Consider the following 19,166-nt stretch of genomic DNA (forward strand, 5'->3'; position numbering starts at 1 on the left):
CCCTGTCATACACCTACAATCTTAACGTCAGCATAGCATCATCCAGCTGAGTCATAAAAGAGAATTGGAATCAGAATATACTGTAAATGCAAGCCATATCAGTAGGAGGGGAACCTTTGTAATGCCCAAACATGGACATAAGGCCCTCTTCTTCCTACAAACAAGTAATTAATATATACAAGGTCAGAAGCTCAGGTCCCATAGGAATCACTGGAGAACATGACCAATCACGCCTGACCCTAGAAGGTTCCCTTCTGTTTCTTTGCCTCTTAATTCCACACACATTTTCCAATCATCTTTTGTGCTACATTGTGCAAATAACATCTGGAAATATCGACAATATCCAGAGACTCAGCTATTCACCATGCAAATAATCTAAAAAGAAATTCAACCAGATTAATCAGACATGACCTATGCTTCACTAATCTCTGCTGATTGTGATCAGTTATTGCTTATCCAGATGTACAGTCACTGCCTCCGATGATGGATTCCTTTTAACTTCCTCACAATTGTGGTTAGAACGACAGGTCTGTAGTTACCCAATTTCTCTCTCCCTTTTTGAATAGTGAGGCAGTGCGGGCTTACAAAAGGGAAATCACACTCGACAAATCTACTGGAATACATTGAGAATCTAACAAGTAGAGTTGATGAGCAGGAACCAGTGGATGTGGTTTATCTGGACTTTCAGAAGGCTTTCGACAAAGTCCTACATAAGAGATTAGCATATAAAATTAAAAGCGCTTTGGATTAGATACCAGAGGTACTAAATCAATATTTTGCTTGGGTGCAGGACACTAATACCATCCCAATAGGAACAGGTAATGCAGAGGTTAATAGAAAGGGAATAGGGGGAAAAGTATGAACAAACTATTGGGATTGAAGGTCGACAAGTCCTCGGGGTCTGATGACCTACATCCCAGGGTCTTAAAGGTACATTGGCGAGACCACGCAGACGCTGCAACAACATATAAACTGACATCACACGACAATCACCAGACAGGAATGTTCCCTTCCAGTTGGGGAACACTTCAGCAGTCAAGAGCATTCAGCCTCTGATCATCGGGCAAGGGTTCTCCATGGCGGCCTTCAGGACGCGCGACAACACTGAATTGCCAAGCAAAAACTGATAGCCGAGTTCCGCACTCATGAGTACGGCCTCAACCGGGGCCTTGAATTCATGTCTCATTACATTCAACCCCACCATCTGACCAGGGCTTGCAAAATCCTACCAATTGTCCTGGTTTGAGACAATTCACACGTCTTTAACCTGTGATTATTCCTCTCTCCGGTCGAATCATCTGAACCTGTAAAGACTTAATTTCCTGCAAAAACTCGCATTCAAAGCATCTCCTTGCATCATTGATTTTGTCTCTATGTGTTTGTGGAACCCACCTCTTCACACACCTGATGAAGGAGCTGTGCTCCGAAAGCTAGTGATTCGAAAAAACCTGTTGCGACTTTAACCTGGTGTTGTAAGACTTCTTACTACACCCACCCCAGTCCAACGGCAGCATTTTCACTTAAAGGAAGTGGCAGTGGAGAGAATGAAATGAAAATGAAAATCGCTTATCGTCACAAGTAGGCTTCAAATGAAGTTACTGTGAAAAGCCCCTAGTCGCCACATTCCAGTGCCTGTTTGGGGAGGCTGGTATGGGAATTGAACCGTGCTGCTGGCCTGCTTTCATAGCCAGCAATTTAGCACAGTGCTAAACCAGCCCCTTGTGATGCTCTCAATGGATCAATCTGTTCTAATATTCCAAAATTCTGTGGATGTGGGAACAATTCTAGGGGATTACAAAAATGCTAATGTAACACCCTTGTTCAAAAAGTGAGGGAGGCAGAAAGTAGGAAACTATAGACCCATTAGTTTAACATCCATCAGTTCTGCCAAAGGGAATATGAACAGTTAGGAGCTAAAATAGAAAAGAGCCAAAAGGTAATAATCTCTGCATTACTACGAGCCATGAGCTAATTGGCATAGGATCAATAAGATTAAGGAGTTAAATGGGTTTGAAATCATGGGACATTGGCACCAGTACTGGGGAACCAACATGATAATCTTCACTTGACTCATGCTGGGACCAGAGTCCTGGTGAATTGCTTAACTAAGGCTGTGTGTGTGTGTGTGTGTGTGTGTGTGTGCGTATGTTTGTGTGTGTGTGTGGGGGTGGGGGGGAAGGAGAGAGAGAGAGAGAGAGAGAGAGAGGAGAAGAGTGTGTGAGAGAGACAGACACAGAGAGAGAGAGAGACACAGAGAGAGAGAGAGAGAGAGAGACACAGAGAGAGAGAGAGAGAGAGAGACACAGAGAGAGAGAGAGAGAGAGAGACACAGAGAGAGAGAGAGAGAGAGACAGACACAGAGAGAGAGAGAGAGAGAGACAGACACAGAGAGAGAGAGAGAGAGACAGACAGAGAGAGAGAGAGAGAGACAGACACAGAGAGAGAGACAGAGAGAGAGAGAGAGAGAGAGAGAGAGAGAGAGAGAGAGAGAGAGAGAGAGAGAGAGAGAGAGAGAGAGAGAGAGAGAGAGAGAGAGAGAGAGAAAGGGAGAAGAGGTGGTCAATGCAGAACTGAGGTCATTGTACCTAAACGTACACAGTATACAGAACAAAGTAAATGAGTTTTGTTATGCACAATGAAACTGGCCAGTATGACGTTGAGGGCATCACAAGAGATTTGGCTGCAAGGGGATCATGGCTGAGATCCAAATACCCACGTATATGTCTCGAGCAAAATGACAGATGGGCAGAAGGAGCGGTGTTGCATTTTTTGTGAGGATTGAAATTAAATCGATAGCAAGAAGCAATATAGGATCAGAGGGCATAGAATCTGTGTGGGTAGAGTTGAGGAATCGCAAAGGAAAAAAGACCCTGATGGGAGCTATGTACAGCCCCCATAGCAGTAGCCAGAATGTGGGGCAGAAAATAAATCAGGAGGTAGAAAAGGATTATAGGAAAGGCACTATTACAATAATATATGCAGATGGACTGGGAAAATCAGGTTGGTAGTGGATCCCAAGAAAAGGAATTTGTGCGATGTCTAAGAAATAGAATCAGATGTAATGGTATTACAATTAAATAAAGGTAACAACAATGACACGAGGAAGGAGCTGGCGGGAGTTTACTGTAAAGGAGGGAAGGCAGTGGAGCATCAATGGCAGGGGTTTTTGGCAGTTATTCAGGAATCACAACAGAAATACATCCCAAGGAGGAAGAAACATGATACGGAGGTGTTCTTCAAAGTCGGGGGCGCAACCCGGTGGGTGTCTGGAGGGTCGCCGAGCCGCTATCCGCGTGCTCCCGATCGCGCAAGTCCCTGCACAGCAGCTGGCTTTTCATAACGCCAGCTGCAGGCGGCCAGGAACATGTCAAAAAAAAATTTGGCTGCATTGCACATGCGTGCACGACAATCGGCCCGCATACGCATTCCATGAACATGTAAAAAAAATTTGGCCGCAGTGCGCACGCACGATGATCGGTGCACATGCGCAAATCAGGCACGCATGTGCAGTGCAACCGCTATATTTTTTAAAAAACGGTTGCAGCTTTTTGTTTTCCAAGTTCTGTAGTGGTTTTTATTCTTTTTTTTTGGTTACAAATTTGGGGGGGGGGGGGGGGGGGGGGGGGGGGGGGTTTAAAAATTTATTTTTTTTATTTTTTTTACAAGTTGGGGGGCTTTATTCATTTATTTTATTTATTTATTTATTTAACAAATTCCGGGGGGGGGGGGGGGGGGGGGGGGGGTTATTTGATGAAACTTTACAGGAGAAAAATTCAGAACTATGGACAGATGGAGACTCCCTACTTTCCGACACCAGAAGGCTTCACCTTCATCCAACAGGTTCCATTGGAGGAGCGTGTACGAGGGCCAAAGGGACCCAAAACCATTTCCTCCATTTTTGTCAGCAGCAAACAAGGCAAGTGAAAATGGTGGGTCGCCCAGGTCGGCCGGCGTGGGTCGCAAAGGTTGGTAAAAATGGGTCCCCGGAAAAAAAGTTTGAAGAACACTGTGCTAAGGGGATGACCAGGCATTCATGGCTGACAAGGGAACTCAACGACAACATAAAAGAAAAAGAATACAAGGTGGCGAGGATTAGTGGGAAGCCTTTAAAAGTGAGCAGAGGATAACTAAGAAAGCATTAAGAGGGGGAGAAGATGAAAGAGTGTAAGCTAGCTAGTAATATAAAAGATAGCATAGAGAGGCAAGAATAGACAATAGACCACTGGAAAATGAGGCTGGAGAGGTAGTAATAGGAAACAAAGAAATGGCAGAAGAACTGAATAGTTACTTTGCATCAGTCTTCATGGTGGAAGACACCAGTAGGATACCAGAACTTCAGAAGAATCAGAGGGCAAAGGTGAGTCTAGTGGCCATCACGAAGGAGAAGGTTCTGGGGAAACTGAAAGGACCAGGGTTCTAAAGGAGATTAGCGGAGGAGATTGTGGAGGCATTAGTGGTGATCTTTCAGGAATCACTGGAGGCAGGAAGGGTCCCAAAGGACTGGAAAGTGGCTAATGTAACACCCCTGTTTAAGGGAGGGAGGCAGAAGATGGGAAATTATAGCTGGTTAGCCTGACTTCTTATTGGTAACATTTTTGAGTCCATTATTAAAGATGAGACTGTGGAGTACTTGGAAGTACATGAGAAAATAGGACTGAGTCAGCACGACTTCATCAAGGGGAGGCCATGTCTGACAAATCTTTGGAATTCTTTGAGGTGGTAACAAGGAATTTAGACAAAGGAGGACCAGTGGACAAGATCTATTTAGATTTCCAGGCCTTTGACAAGGTTTCGTATAGGAGGCTGTTAAATACAGGCATGGAGAGAGGATTGGCTGGCTAGCAAAAGGCAGAGTGTGGGGATAAAAAGGCCTTTTTCAGGATGGCAGCCAGTGCCAGTGGTGTGCCTCAGGGGTCGGTGTTTAGACCACCACTTTTCACAATGTGTGTTAATGATCTGGAAGAAGGAACTGAGGGTACTGTTGCTAAGTTAGCAGATGGTACAAAGATATGCAGGGGGACAGGCAGCAGTGAGGAAAGCAAGGGGGCTGAGATGGACTTAGACAGGTTAGGAGAGTGGGTAAAGAAGTGGGAGATGGAATACAATGTGGAAAAGTGTGGGGTTATGCACTTTGATAGGAAGAATGCAGACATAGACATTCTAAATTGGAAAAGGCTTAAGAAATCAGAAGCACAAAGGGCCTAGCAGCCTAGTTCAAGATTCTCTTACGGTTAATGTGCAGGTTCAGTCAGCAGTTAGGAAGGCAAAAGCAATGTTAGCATTCATGTCAAGCGGGCTGGAATACAAGAGCAGGGGTGTACTTCTGAGGCTGTATGCACTTCTGGCCAGACCCCATTTGAAGTATTAAGAACAGTTTGGGCTCCATATCTAAGGATGTGCTGGTCTTGGAAAGGATCCAGCAGAGGTTCACAAGAATGATCCTGGGAATGAAGAGCATGTCATACGAGGAACGGTTGAGGACTCTGGGTCTGCACTCGATGGAGTTTAGAAGGGTGGTGGGGGGGGGGAATCTTATTGAAACTTACAGGATACCGAGAGGTCTAGATAGAGTAGACGCGGAGGATGTTCTCGGAAAAACTAGAACCAGAGGGAACAGCCTCAGACTGAAGGGACGATCCTTTAAAACTGAGATGAGGAGGAATTTCTTCAGCCGGAGGGTGGTGAATCTGTGGAACGCTTTGCCGCAGAAGACTGTGGAGGCCAAATCACTGAGTGTCTTTAAGACAGATATATAGGTTCTTGATTAATAGGGGGAATCAGGGATTATGGGGAGAAGATAGGAGAATGGGATGAGAAATATATCAGCCATGATTGAATGGCGGAGGAGACTCGATAGGCTGAATGGCCTATTAAACTCTTGATCTTATTGGGAAACTGTTCAAACCCGAATTAATAACAGTTCATCTAGAAAGTCAAAACGTAATCCATCAGAGTCAGTCAGCATGGTTTTATGAAGGGCAAATAATAATAATCTTTATTACTGTCACAAGTAGGCTTACATTAACAATGCAATTAATTTACTCTGAAAATCCCCTAGTCACCACATTCCAGCGCCTGTTCGGGTACATGGAGTGAGAATTCAGAATGTCCAATTCACCCAACAAGCACATCTTTCGGGACTTGCTAGAGGAATCCAGAGCACCCAGAGAAACCCACGCAGTCACGGGGAAAACGTGCAGACTCCGCAGTGACCCAAGTGGGAATCAAACCCTGGTTCCTGGCAAGTGCTAACCACTGTGCTGCTCATGAAGTCATTGACAATTTGCTGGAGTTCTTCAAAGATGTAACAAGCCAATTGGAAAATGGGGATCCTGTAGATGTAGTATATCTGGACTTCCAGAAGGCATTTGATAAGGTGCCACACAGAAAGCTAATACACATGGGATTAGAGGTAATTTATTAGCTTGGATAGAAGACTGGCTAATCAACAGAGCCGGGCGTCATTTTCTGCTTGGCAAAATGCAACTTTTTAGAAATAAATTTAAATGCCAACTTTATTTCCAATTACGGGACAATTTAGCATGGCCAATTCACCTACCCTGCACATCTTGGGTGTTTTGGGGTGAGACAAACGCAGACACGGGGAGAGTATATAAATTCCACACGGACAGTGACCTGGGGCTGGGATCGAACCCGGGTCCTCGGGGCTGTGATGCAATAGGCAAGATGTAAATAATGTGGTGCCACATGATTCGGTCCTCGGGTACCAACTATTTACAATATATATTAATGACTTGGACATAGGGATATAACGTACTAGAGCCAAATTGCAGATTACACTAAGAATAAGGGCAGCAGGGTAGCATGGTGGTTAGCATAAATGCTTCACAGCTCCAGGGTCCCAGGTTCGATTCCCAGCTGGGTCACTGTCTGTGTGGAGTCTGCACGTCCTCCCCTGTGTGCGTGGGTTTCTTCTGGGTGCTCCGGTTTCCTCCCACAGTCCAAAGATGTGCAGGTTAGGTGGATTGGCCATGCTAAATTGCCCGTAGTGTCCTAATAAAAGGTGGGGGGGGGGGGGGGGGGGGGGGGGGGGGGGGGTTTGTTGGGTTACGGGTATAGGGTGGATACGTGGGTTTGAGTAGGGTGATCATGGCTCGGCACAACATTGAGGGCTGAAGGGCCTGTTCTGTGCTGTACTGTTCTATTCTATAGGTGAGACAGTAAATTGCAATGAGGGAATTAGAAATTTACAAATGGATATAGATAGGTTAGGTCAGTGGGCAAAATTTTTGCAAAAGGAATTCAATGTGGACAATTGTGAGGTTATCCATTGTGCTTGGAGAAATGGAAATGCAACTTAATTATCTAAACGGAGGGAAACCTCAGAGTGCTTTAATGTAGAGGGGTCTGGGTGCCCTTGGGCATGAATCACGAAAAATTAGTATGCAGTTGCAGCAGCACTTCTCTACTTTTATACTCTATTCTTTTAGGTATAAAGGCCAAAATTCCATTTGTCTTCCATATTACCTGCTGTAACTGCACAAGGCATTAGTGAGAGCGCACCTGGAGTACTGTGTACAGTTTTGGCACCCATATTTGAGAAGTGATGTGGTTGCATTGGAGGCAGTTAAGAGGCGGTTCACTAGATTGATTCCAGAGATATGGGGTCTGTCTTATGAAGAGAGTGATTGAGCAGTTTAATCTAGAGTTTAGAAGAATGAGAGATCTAATTGAGAAATACAAATTGATAAAAGGTATTGACAAAGTAGATGTAGAGCAGATGCTTCCTCTTGTGGGGGCAATCTGGACCAAAAAGTCATAGTTTTAGGATAAGGGGTAGAAGATTTAATAAAACAGATGAGGAGAAATTACCTCTCGCAAATAGTTGTGAATCTGTGGAATTCACTATGCCAGAGTGCAGTGAATGGCAGGACATTGAGCAAATTGAGGAGATAGACATTTTAAAAATTAGTAATGAGTTGAAGAGTTATGAAGAACAGGCAAGAAAGAGGAATTGAGGTCAAAAGAGAGATCAGCCATGATCGTATTGAATGGTGGAGAAGGCTCAAGGGGCTGAATTGCCTGCTTCTGCTCCTAGGTCATGTTCTTTTTCCAAATGGCAGGCAATGACTAGTGGGGCCCTGCAGTGATTGGTGCTGGGACCCCAGCTATTCACAATATATATTAATGATTTAGATGAGGAAACAATGTAATGCCTCCAAATTTGCAGATGATACAAAGCTCAAAGCTGGCTTGGGAGGGCAAGCTGTGAGAAGGATGCAGAGCCACTTCAGTGTGATTTGGACAAGCTGAGTGAGCGGCCAAATGCATGGCAGAATAATGTGGGTATACATTCTGGAAGTAAAAACAGGAAGGCAGATTATCTGAATGGTGATCAATCAAGGGGAATGTACCTCGAGACCAGAGTCTCCTCGTACCACAATCGCTGAAGGAAAGCATGCAGTTGATAATAAAGACAAATGGCCTTCATCGAGAGAGGATTCAAGCAGAAATATCTTACTGCAAATATATTGGGCCTTGGGGAGGCTGCACCTGGACTACTTTGCAAAGTTTTGGTCTCCTTTTCTGAGAAAGGGTGTTCTTGATATACACGGAGTGCAGAGGTGGTATGCCAGACTGATTCCTGGGATGGCGGGACTGATGTGAGAGGAGAGATTGAATTGGTTAGGATTATATTCGTTGGAGTTCAGGGGGATCTCACAGAAATCTCAAATTCCAACAGGACTAGACAGAGTAGATTCAGGGAGGATGTTCCCGATGGTAGAGGTATCCAAAACCAGGGGTCATAAGGATACAGGGTAAACCTTTTAGAACTAAGATTAGGAGAAATTTCTTCACCCAGGAAGTGGTACGCCTGTGGAATTCAGCACCACAGGATGCAGTTGAGGCCAAAAGATTGCATGGGTTCAAGGAGTTAGATATAGCTCTTCGGGCTAAATGGATCAAAGGATATGGTGGGGAAAGCAGGAACAGTTTACTATGATCATATTGAATAACTGAGCAAGCTCAAAGAGCTGAATGACTTACTGCTCTTATTTTCTATGTAATTTGAGGTTTCCAATCAAAAGGAACTATCCCATAATCTAGAACACTTCGTAAAATGCTGACAAACAAATCTGCAGGGCAGCACAGTGGTTAGCACTGCTTCCTCCTGGCGCCAGCTCACTGTCCGTGTGGAGTTTGCACATTCTCCCAGTGTTTGCGTGGGTTTCGCCCACACTAATTTTCCCCTTATTGGAAAAAATGAATTGAGTACTCTAAATTGATTTTAAAAACTAATCTGCAACTTCTTGGTCTACTTTTTCTTAAAAACCAGGGGAAGGAATCCTGAGTCCTATTATTCTCTCAATTACTATTACCAAAATCGTTGCTACTTTTTAGGTTCCTTTGTACCCGTGCTATCTTGTCCTCTTCCTCAACAATGAACGGAGATACAAAATCATCATTTAAAAGTGCAGCACGGTGGCAGAGTGGTTAGCACTGCTGCGTCACAGCTCCAGGGACCGGGATTCAATTCTGGCCTCGGGTTACTGTCTGTGTGGAATTTGCATTTTCTCACCCTTGTCTGCGTGGATTGATTGATCATGCTAAATTGCCCCAGTGTTCAAAAGGTTAGGTGGGGTTACTGGGTTGTGGGGATAGGGTGGAGGTGCTCTTTCCAAGGGCCAGTGCAGACTTGATGGACTGAATGGCCTCCTTCTGCACTGTAAATTCTACGATAAACAAATCAGACATTTCTTTATTATCTATTAAAGGCTTATGGTTTATTCACTAAATTATCAATTTGGTATCTTTCGTTAGCGTTGTGGTCATGCGACTGGATTAGTAATGCAGAAGCCTTGTCCAATAATCCAGACAATTTAAATACCACCACAGCAGTTCGCAAAGTCAAATTCAGTCAGATTAGATTGCAAATATTTACACCTGAAGTCACCATTGGAGGGTTAGGGTTAGAGTGAAGGCACAGGTTTGCAGCCTGCTCATCTCTCCTGTCTAGACCTGACCACCTTCCTTCCTTAAATGTTGAGATTACTTGATGACAGTGATTCCTACATTTGGATCGGTACAGGTTTGTGTTTCCCATGTAGTGGAGTTCAATGTACAGGTTCCAAGAGCTAATCTCAGAGCCTGAAGACAGACAATAAAATCTGTTGACTGTAACCAACGCAAGTCTCATCAGCAATCAGGACACCCCCCCCACCTAAGGAAACACAATTGGCCACGGGATAGAAGTAGCGAGTAGTGTTTAGTGATAGTTTTCAAATTGGGAAAAAAACATTCAGTGAAATCCCTCAGATTGATACAAGGGGCAGTACAAGAACAAAAATTGAAATAAATAACCTGGGTCTGGGTATAAAGTTGACAATTTCAAAGTTTACAGATGATACAAAAATTGGCAATGGAATAAACAAACAGAATAGCAAATTTCATGGAAGACACAGACTAGTGAAATGAGCACACATGGTAGATGCAACTTAATCCAGATCAATGTGGCGTGATATGTCCTGGAAGGAATATGGAATAATCTAAAGGAATAATCTTAAATTGAACTATTCTCAAAGGGGTGCACAGCCAGAGAGGTTGAGGCAGGGATGAGATACATATTCACAAATCTTTGAAGCTGACTGAGCAAGTTGACATGCCAGTTTTGAAAGCAAATGAGATACTTGATTTTGTATACAGGCTATTGAATACCAATGATTTAGTGGGGTGATATACAAATGAAGCACCTCAGCTATGTGAAGAGATTGAGAAACTGGGATTATTCATTTTAGACAGAGAATGTTAAGGGGCTACTAAGGAAGTACGAAAATTTTGAAGGGTTTTGTTAGAATAAGGAAAAATAGTTTCCTTGGCAAAACAAGAGGGAAAATGAGAATTATGTTTCCAGAGGGTTAAAGAAAATCTTTAACACACTACCTGAAAATGAAGTGCAATAATTTTCCTGAGGAATTTTCAAAAGGCAACGGAAAGTATACTTGAAGTGGGTTAATTTGGAGGATTATAGGCAAAGTTTGGAGCAAGGAATCAAACTGAATAACTTTTTTTCAAAGAACTGGCACAGACAGCAGGCAGTATCATCTTCTCCTATCTTGTAAGATTCAATCTTTTTGTTAAATACTACAGATTAAGAACAAATGTACCAGTCAAAACTGCACATCTGAGGCAGAGGGCCTTTAACAGTACTTTATTAAATTACAATGTCATCTCATGGCCCCTCACTCTTCCATCGCCAAACAAAATGACAAATTCTGGTTCAATGAGAAGTGTATAAGAGCACACCAGGAGCAGGATTAGGTATGCCTGAAAATGAGGTGCTAACCCGATGGTGCGTAAATAAATCAACTGCCTGGTGGAGACTAAATGAACATTCCCATCCGCAATGATGCCAAGGTTCAGCACATCTGTGCAACAAAGTGGAGTGCTTGCCACCATCTTCAGCTAAAAGTGCCGAGCTTAACGAATATTCTTTCTCAACATCCTCCTGATGTCCTCGCCATCAAAGATGGCAGTCTTCAGCCAATTCGATTCACCCTGTGCGACAGCCAAGGCTACAGGTCCCAATAACATTCTGATTACAGTCCTGAAGACCTATGCTGTTCCAGTACACCAACAATATTGACATCTACTCAATAATATATAAAATGGTTCATATATGATCCACCATGAAAAGCTAGACCATTACTGTTTCGAGCATAACATTCTCCCAAGGTTAATTGGTCAATTGTAATCCCTACATTCCATGAGCCTACTCTCAAAATGGTGGAAGGGGTCATCAGTGCTGCTATCAACTCACTTTCGGTCCTGTCAGGACTATTCAGTTTAGATACCATTACAGCCTTAATCTAAATATTGGCAAGACTTAAATTCAAAAGTGAGGCCACTGCGCCAGTCACAAATACTTTAATCAATGGTGATAAGGGAGTATTGGTGGCTGGCGTGATATTTAGCATAAAGGATGATTGGCAGTGGTTGTTGGAGGCAAATCACCTCAGTTTTTGGGTATCGTTGCAGTTAAGTGAGAATTGTTTACTGATAATTCCAGTGCTCAGATCTATTTGTTCCTCAGATAATGAAACAGTCCATGTATGTATAGAGAAATCCTAAATAATAATGAGGTTCACAGTGGCATTCCCAATTACTTTGCCATGGCATTCAATGGCATGACCACAAAATCTTCCACCAACTTCATCTTGGCAGCTGTTACTGACCACACAAAAAAGAAAATCACAAATGTGGTGGCTACTAGATCAGTTCAGAGGCTGCAAGGTCAGAATTGTGGCAGAATACCCTGACAGCTGCAATAACACTCAAGAAAACAAACATCATCCAATGCACAGCAGTTCACTTGATCAAGTCCATCCTCTACAACAGCATAAGAACATAAGAACCAAGAGTAGGATTAGGCAATTCAGCCTCACAAGCCCATTCCATTATTCATTAGGGGCGGCACAGTAGCACAGTTGTTAGCGCTGTTGCTTCATAGTGCCAGGGACCCGGGTTTTACTCCCGGCTTGGGTCGCTGGCTGTGCGGAGTCTGCATGTGCTCCCAGTGTCTGCGTGGGTTTCCACCGGGTGCTCCGTTTTCCTCCCAGAAGTCCCGAAAGACGTGCTTGTTAGGTGAAATGGGCATTCTGGAATCTCCTTCAGTGTATCCAAACGGGTGCTGGAGTGGGACGACTAGGGGATTTACACAGTAACTTCATTGCAGTGTTAATGAAAGCCTCAGGCTGCAGTGTATCCTTTTTATGGAATAGACTGCAGAAACTCACCAAGTTATCTTCAGCAACACCTCCCAAAACCTTGACCTCTACAACCTGGAAAGAACAAGGGCAAAGGTACATCGAAACACCATCATTTGCAAATCATGGTTTGGGCATGTACAGCCATTCACAACTCCAGATGTTTTACCAAACAACCGTGCGGAAGCTTATTAGGGATAGATAAAGAAAGGACAATGATTAAAAAGGAAGATGGTTAACGTGATGGGTCAAATAGTGTTGAGGCACAGAGGAAAGCAGTGATGATCACTCTGAAAAGAGTACTGAAGGCAACACAGTGGCTATCACTGCTGCCTCAAGGCGCCAAGGTCCTGGGTTCGATTCCGGCCGCAGAGTTCACGCATTCTCCACGCGTCTGCGTGGCTCTCACCCCATACAACCCAAAGATGAGCAGGGTATGTGAATTGGCCATGTTAAATTGCCCTTAATTGTAAAAAAAATGAATTGGGTACACTAATTTTTTTTTTAAATTTCACAACAAGTGGCGAGAATTCCAATGGTGGCGAAGGTGAGTACGGGCAGAGAACTCGATGAGATTTGTTGATGGAGATTATACAGTCACCACTGTAGAATGACAAAGTTGTGGAAGCTACAGCCAGGCAGCAAGGATTCAATAAAAAGGGAAGGTGGCATTACAAAGGTTGTATCCAGGCTATGCTGTTGATATAATCATCTGCAACAAGGTTGTGATGGGCTGGAAGCCCACGCACAGGCCATGCACTGACTGGCCCCTCTGTACTTCCATATGTCTCTGTTCACTCACCCGCAGTGAGAGGTAGGTCAAAAAGAGAAGTTGGGATGCTTTGTCTGAGGAGAGCATAACGAGTGCCTCGCCAGGTCCTTTGAAGGATGGTGACACTCAGATGAATTGTGGAACCACGCAAGATCATCAAACCTGAGACAGCAGTGCAAGAACAGGAAGCTCAACGAGAAGTATTGAGGTGGGGATTTAGATGTGGAGCCGGCAGAGTGCCCAAGAAGGGGAACAATGAAAGGAGGCATGATGGCAGGGGAAAACTAAAATTAGTGTCAAGCAAAAGACAGGCATCTATTTTTGTGTCAGTAAACAGCTGAATCTCACTGCTGACTGAAATGCTATATGCCATGAACAGTTATGGACAACAATCAAGGGAGTATCACAACTGACTATGCTGTTGGGCAACCCTCCAGCACACCCTGGCCTTTGTTCCATTCAGATGCAACACTTAGCCATTCTAATAATGCAGTTGACTGTTGGATCAAGTGGAAACTCTCGAGTCCATAAAAAGGTAAAAATTGGCTCATGCAACCACCGGTTTGTCTGTATAAACATGCTACTTAAGCAGCGGTTATTGTATTAGATAGCACAAAAACTTCTCCACATATTGCACAGCCAATATGTACAGCTTTGAGTATTATCACAGTTCCAAGGACATTTTCAGAATATTTAATTTGCTCACCAGATGACATTTATTGAATTACCATTGCCAGCACTTGGACCAGACCATTTTAGAGTAAGCTTAATTTTAAATGAAAAGCCAGGTTTCGAAATATCAGGCTCCTAAGCACGAGAAATCTCTTTTAAAGGTTTATTTGCTGTGCCCACATACATTCCCAGTGATAAAGTAGAGAAAATAATTCAAAACAATCCAAATATTATACAGTCAAGGTAATAAAACCCCAATTATCAGCCTTTCTCTGAGCTGTTTGCAATTATATGTAAACAGGACAAGAGGGAGTCAGTGCTTCCAATCACCTGGAACATCAGGGTGGACATTATAGAACCACAGAATTCCTAAAGTGCAGGAGGCCCTTTGGCCCACTGAGTTTGCACTGACTATCTGAAACAGCACATGAGTGAGCCCCCGACCCTTGTATTTTCCCTGTAATCCCATGTAATTTGCACATCTATTGATCTAGTATTGCCAATCACCGAACCTTCACATCTTTGGACTGTGGAAGGGAACCGGAGCACCCAGAGGAAACCCACGCAGACAAGGGGAGAATGTGCAAACTCCACACAGACTCACCCAAGGTTGGAATTGAACTCAGATCCCTGGCACTGTGAGGCAGCAGTGCTAAACACTGTACCACTCTAAATGTGCACTTCGAAGCACAGTTCATGCCTATTTGCTGCACCACAAAATTCACTCAAGGATAAAGCATGCTGCAGAGAAACTTTCTGAGCAGGATTTAGAGGTTTGTCTTTTTTTGAGCTGCTCCTCGTGTCTCAGGTTAGGTGTTGGTGACCCAGGATATCTACAATTTCACCAGATGGAAAGGTTCAACTTTATCGCTGTTGGTAACTTGGTTGAATAATCACAAACCTACAAAGTAGGTTTAATTACGCGAATTAAATAGTTGTGAAATGAGTACATATTGCAACAATCTTGACTAAACCTCTTCACTTGTTACTTATTCATACTAAACACACTACTGAAGGTAATTTGTGAACACAGCCCAGTTCATCACACAAACCCATCCATTGACTTAGTCTACACCTCCCGCTGTGTTGGGAAAGCGGGCAGCATAATAAAAGACACCTCCCACCCAGGTTATTTTCTCTTCAATTGGGAAGGAGATACAAAAGTCTGAGAACACTCACTAACCGATTCAAAAACAGCTTCTTCCTTGCTGTTACTAGAATCCGGAATAACTCTTATGGACTGAACTGATGTCTCCACACATCTGCTCTACACTCCGAATGCTTCACCCAATGACTGTGTCTGTGTATTTACATTGTGTATCTATCATATGTCCTATGTTTTTCATGTATAGAACAATCTGTCTGAACTGTACACAGAACAATACTTTACACCGTACTTCAGTACATGTGACAATAAACCCAAATCAAATCCAACTGACATCTTCCATGCAAAATGGAGGGGAAATGGACATTTATTGTAACTTCTGCAGGTTTTATTATAGGGGATACGACAGCAGCGGTTAGAACTGTTGCTTCACAGCACCAGGGACCCTGGTTTGATTCCCGGCTTGGGTCAGTGTCTGTGCAGAGTCTGCATGTTCTCCCTGTGTCTGTTTCCTCGCACAAGTCCCAGAAGACACGCTTGTTGGGTGAATTGGGCATTCTGGATTCTCCCTCAGTGTACCCGAACAGGCGCCGGAGTGTGGCGGCTAGGGGCTTTTCACAGTAACGGCATTGCAAAGTTAATGTAAGCCTACTTGTGACAATAATAAGGATTATTATTAACAGTGACCAGAGTCAATCCATTCTACCCCGAAGGGTTCTAACTGTAGAAATTTCAAGAGGGTGGTTTGTAAACAAACATGACGCCCCCCCCCCCCCCAATCAATGCAGCAGAAAAAGTTACATCTCTCGACCTTCAAACAAGAGCACACAAGGCTACCTGAAACATTTACGAAATCTCTGACCGACTTCACTCCTTAACAATGTGTAAAATCAGCAGTAATTGGATGGTCTGAATTGCTGTCTGCACACTCCTGCATGCCCGGGTCCAGCTGTCTCTCTTTCCCCCCCCGCTTCACTCTCCATTTATTACCACAGGCGCAGCCGGCGCTATTGTACACACGCAACAATAGCATCAATCCGGCCGGTGCCGGCCCCAACCGGAACATTGCCACCACCGACTATTTAAAAACAATACTAGCCGGCAACCCCCCCACCACCACCAAAAAGCACACCTTCCACTTTCTCCTCGGCCCGGCGCGCCTTTTTTATTCGAAAAAAAGTAAGAAACGGATGGGCGGAGAGGAGCAATCCAAACAAAACACAATTAAGCTGCTGAATGTGGTTTTTGTTTCGGCTCACTGGAGCCGAAAGTTATTTTTATTTCTAGGAAGGGGCTGTTTAACGGGAGTGCGGCTGTTGCGTTTGATACCACCCGCGGAGTGAAAGCCAGGGACCGGCTGGGTGAACAAGTTTGACTTCCAAATATATATATATGGATGGAAAAATTGGGAATTCAAAAGTTGACAGGCGGCGGAGGTGGAAATGAACTGCTGCCCCCCCCCCCCCCCCAACCAACCAGATGAAAGCTGGCGGCGATCCTTGGAAAGTTTCTTGTGGCCAAAACAAACAAAACCGGAGTAGGAAAGATATCAGAGAGAGAGAGGGCAATCACGCCTCCAACTTTCCACCATTCATTTTGGAAGCACGTCAAAGTTTCCAGTTATTGGGGGTTTCTTTTATTGGGGGGGGGGGGGGGGATTGCAAGGATGGATTCTGTAATAAAACACACACAAAGTGGTGGGCAAGCTCAGCGGGGGGGGGGGGGGGGCGGAGAGAAACGGGCGTCACACGGCTCTCGAATCCAATCCGCTTCCACATGTTACTGGTTTCTCTTCCTTGCCCATTCCCCAGATGTCCTCCCATTTTTTATTATCTGGCCTGGTCTTCAATAAGCCTGGCGGCTCCACTCTCGCTGAGGCGCTGGGAGAGAGAGTGGAGCCGTCCAGACTCTCAATGGCCTCCTTTCCCCCCCAAGTCGGGCGAACAGGTGCCGTCACAGCTACCGGCGGCCATCGCCGAGCACCTTTGCTGACAGCGCCGCTGGATGATAGGGTGAATAGAAAGGCGAAAAGACGGGCAGGGGGCCCCCATTTTGAACGGGACGTTCCCCCCGATCCAAAAGCGCCCCATGTTTAAGAGTTCCAACAGGGCGGGGGAATGCGCCATTGCTTCTAATCCGGTGTACTGGGTCAATGTTGTGAGCGTTGCGCCGCCAAACATACATACATTTTCCAAACACCCCCACCCCACCACAGTGCTTTTTTTTTGGGCAAAATTTTGAATAAACGCCCGTCCTCAACCGTCACTTCCATTCAACATTGGGTCAGACGTCACTACGGCACGACGTCGATTGATTGACAGCCGCCCCGACCACACAGAAGCGAGACGACCGCTGCCCATTCCGCCAATCGGAGGGCGGCGGGGGAGGGACCGGGCTTCGCCGCGGGGCCCGGTGGGATAGCCCGAGTCCGCCTTCCAGCTGAGGGGGGGGAAGAGAAGGCCGGACCAGCACCACCAGCTGTCTACACATACACACGCGCGAATCTTCCCCAAACAACACCGCCTGATCGCCCCTCAAACACCCTCTTGGGCGTCGAACCCACTCGCGGGTTCATCTGTTCGCAACGCGAGGCGTTTCTAATCACAACTAGCGTCCGTCTGATTGAATGGGCGGTTTACAGCAACATCATGGCACCCCCCCCTCCCAGCAACTCGACGCCCGCCGAGAGGAAGAAATAATAAAATGCACTCACGTGAGATAACGGCCCAAAGGATTTGGTAAAGCGTCTTTTCTTTTTAGGCGGAATTTTTAAAAAGTAATAGGGGGACGTGTAAGAGAAAGACGACGGCCGCTCTTGGCCATAAAAAACTGGTCCCGTTCGAAAGTGGAAGCCGCGATTCACATAAGATCCAGCTCCAGCAGCAGACAGTACAGAAAAAGGAGCAGTCGTCCGGCCGGCGCGCGCTTTTATAGCTTCGGTTCGGGACCCGGATGCTGATGGCCCCGCCCCCTCCGCCCCGCCCCCCCCATCCTCCAGGTCCTGGTTACCACAACAACCGCTGGAAGGCCGGGCCGCGCCTGAGCCCCGTTGTCCTCAACTTTTTTTGTTGGGGGGGGGGTTGAGCAGGGTGAACTCCAAACATGTCTTCTCCAAATCTATGGGGGGGATTCTGTTTAGTTTCCCAACTAGTTCTTGGGTTAATAATTCTATGCAGAATACCGAGTTAGATTAAACGACCCTTGGGGTAATTTTTGTATGTGGGTCGCCACTTTTAAAACTTCAGCCATTTACAATCAATCATTATAATTGACATTTGCTACTATTTTATTTGGATTTGGCCCTCAACACAACTTTCTATATTTATGCACACCGGCCCAATTCGCGCGACCAAACAGCGCCTTGGGAAGCAATGGTTTAACAGCACTTTTTTTTCTTCGACAGCTGACTGCTGCCTTAATGTTTAAGACTGCTATAATTCCTCTGTCTCCAAACTGGGTCGCCCCGTCTATCTGTGCATCTTCGTGAATGGCTGGATGTGCGCGAGGTATGGAGAGTTGAGAGAACACGAGGGGATCTCCACTTGTAGATATTGCAGACTGCTTTTGTGTGGTTCAGTATATTATCGATGTTGCTGCTTAGGAACCTCAAGACCTGGTAGCCCTACTCTCAAAGTCCAGATGACCAGTACCACTCAGGTTTTTTGTTGTCGGCTTGCCCTATGTGAAATCTGCGAACTTGGATTTTAATAAAGGGCTTTTCAAAGCACGTTTTGCCTAATAATGAATACTCCTGAATAAGGGCACTGAAGTTTGATAGTTTTTGAAACAATTTAAGTGACATGCCTTTTCTGTTAACCCTTAAGGACAAATGTCACTAATCCAAATAAAATACATCTAATAAAAGTAGCCCCTATTTTAAAAAGGGAAAGAC

At 44.9% G+C, this 19,166-nt stretch overlaps 1 protein-coding gene across 3 annotated transcripts in view; it reads right to left on the bottom strand.

The window, feature by feature from the left end:
- LOC119972777 (antizyme inhibitor 1-like) overlaps positions 1-18,199 on the bottom strand; it is a 58,705-nt gene extending 40,506 nt beyond the window's left edge. For 2 of the 3 annotated variants that reach the window (XM_038810135.1, XM_038810137.1), the window contains exon 1: positions 17,988-18,199. The gene's annotated coding sequence lies outside the window, so the exon portion shown is untranslated. Of the gene's footprint in view, positions 1-16,111; positions 16,207-17,987 lie in introns of those variants that run through there. The other variant, XM_038810136.1, reaches the window with a different exon arrangement.
- Positions 18,200-19,166: the final 967 nt, after the last annotated feature.

The sequence above is a fragment of the Scyliorhinus canicula genome, chromosome 10 (genome assembly GCF_902713615.1).
Source record: "Scyliorhinus canicula chromosome 10, sScyCan1.1, whole genome shotgun sequence".
Taxonomy (NCBI): Eukaryota; Metazoa; Chordata; class Chondrichthyes; order Carcharhiniformes; family Scyliorhinidae; genus Scyliorhinus; species Scyliorhinus canicula.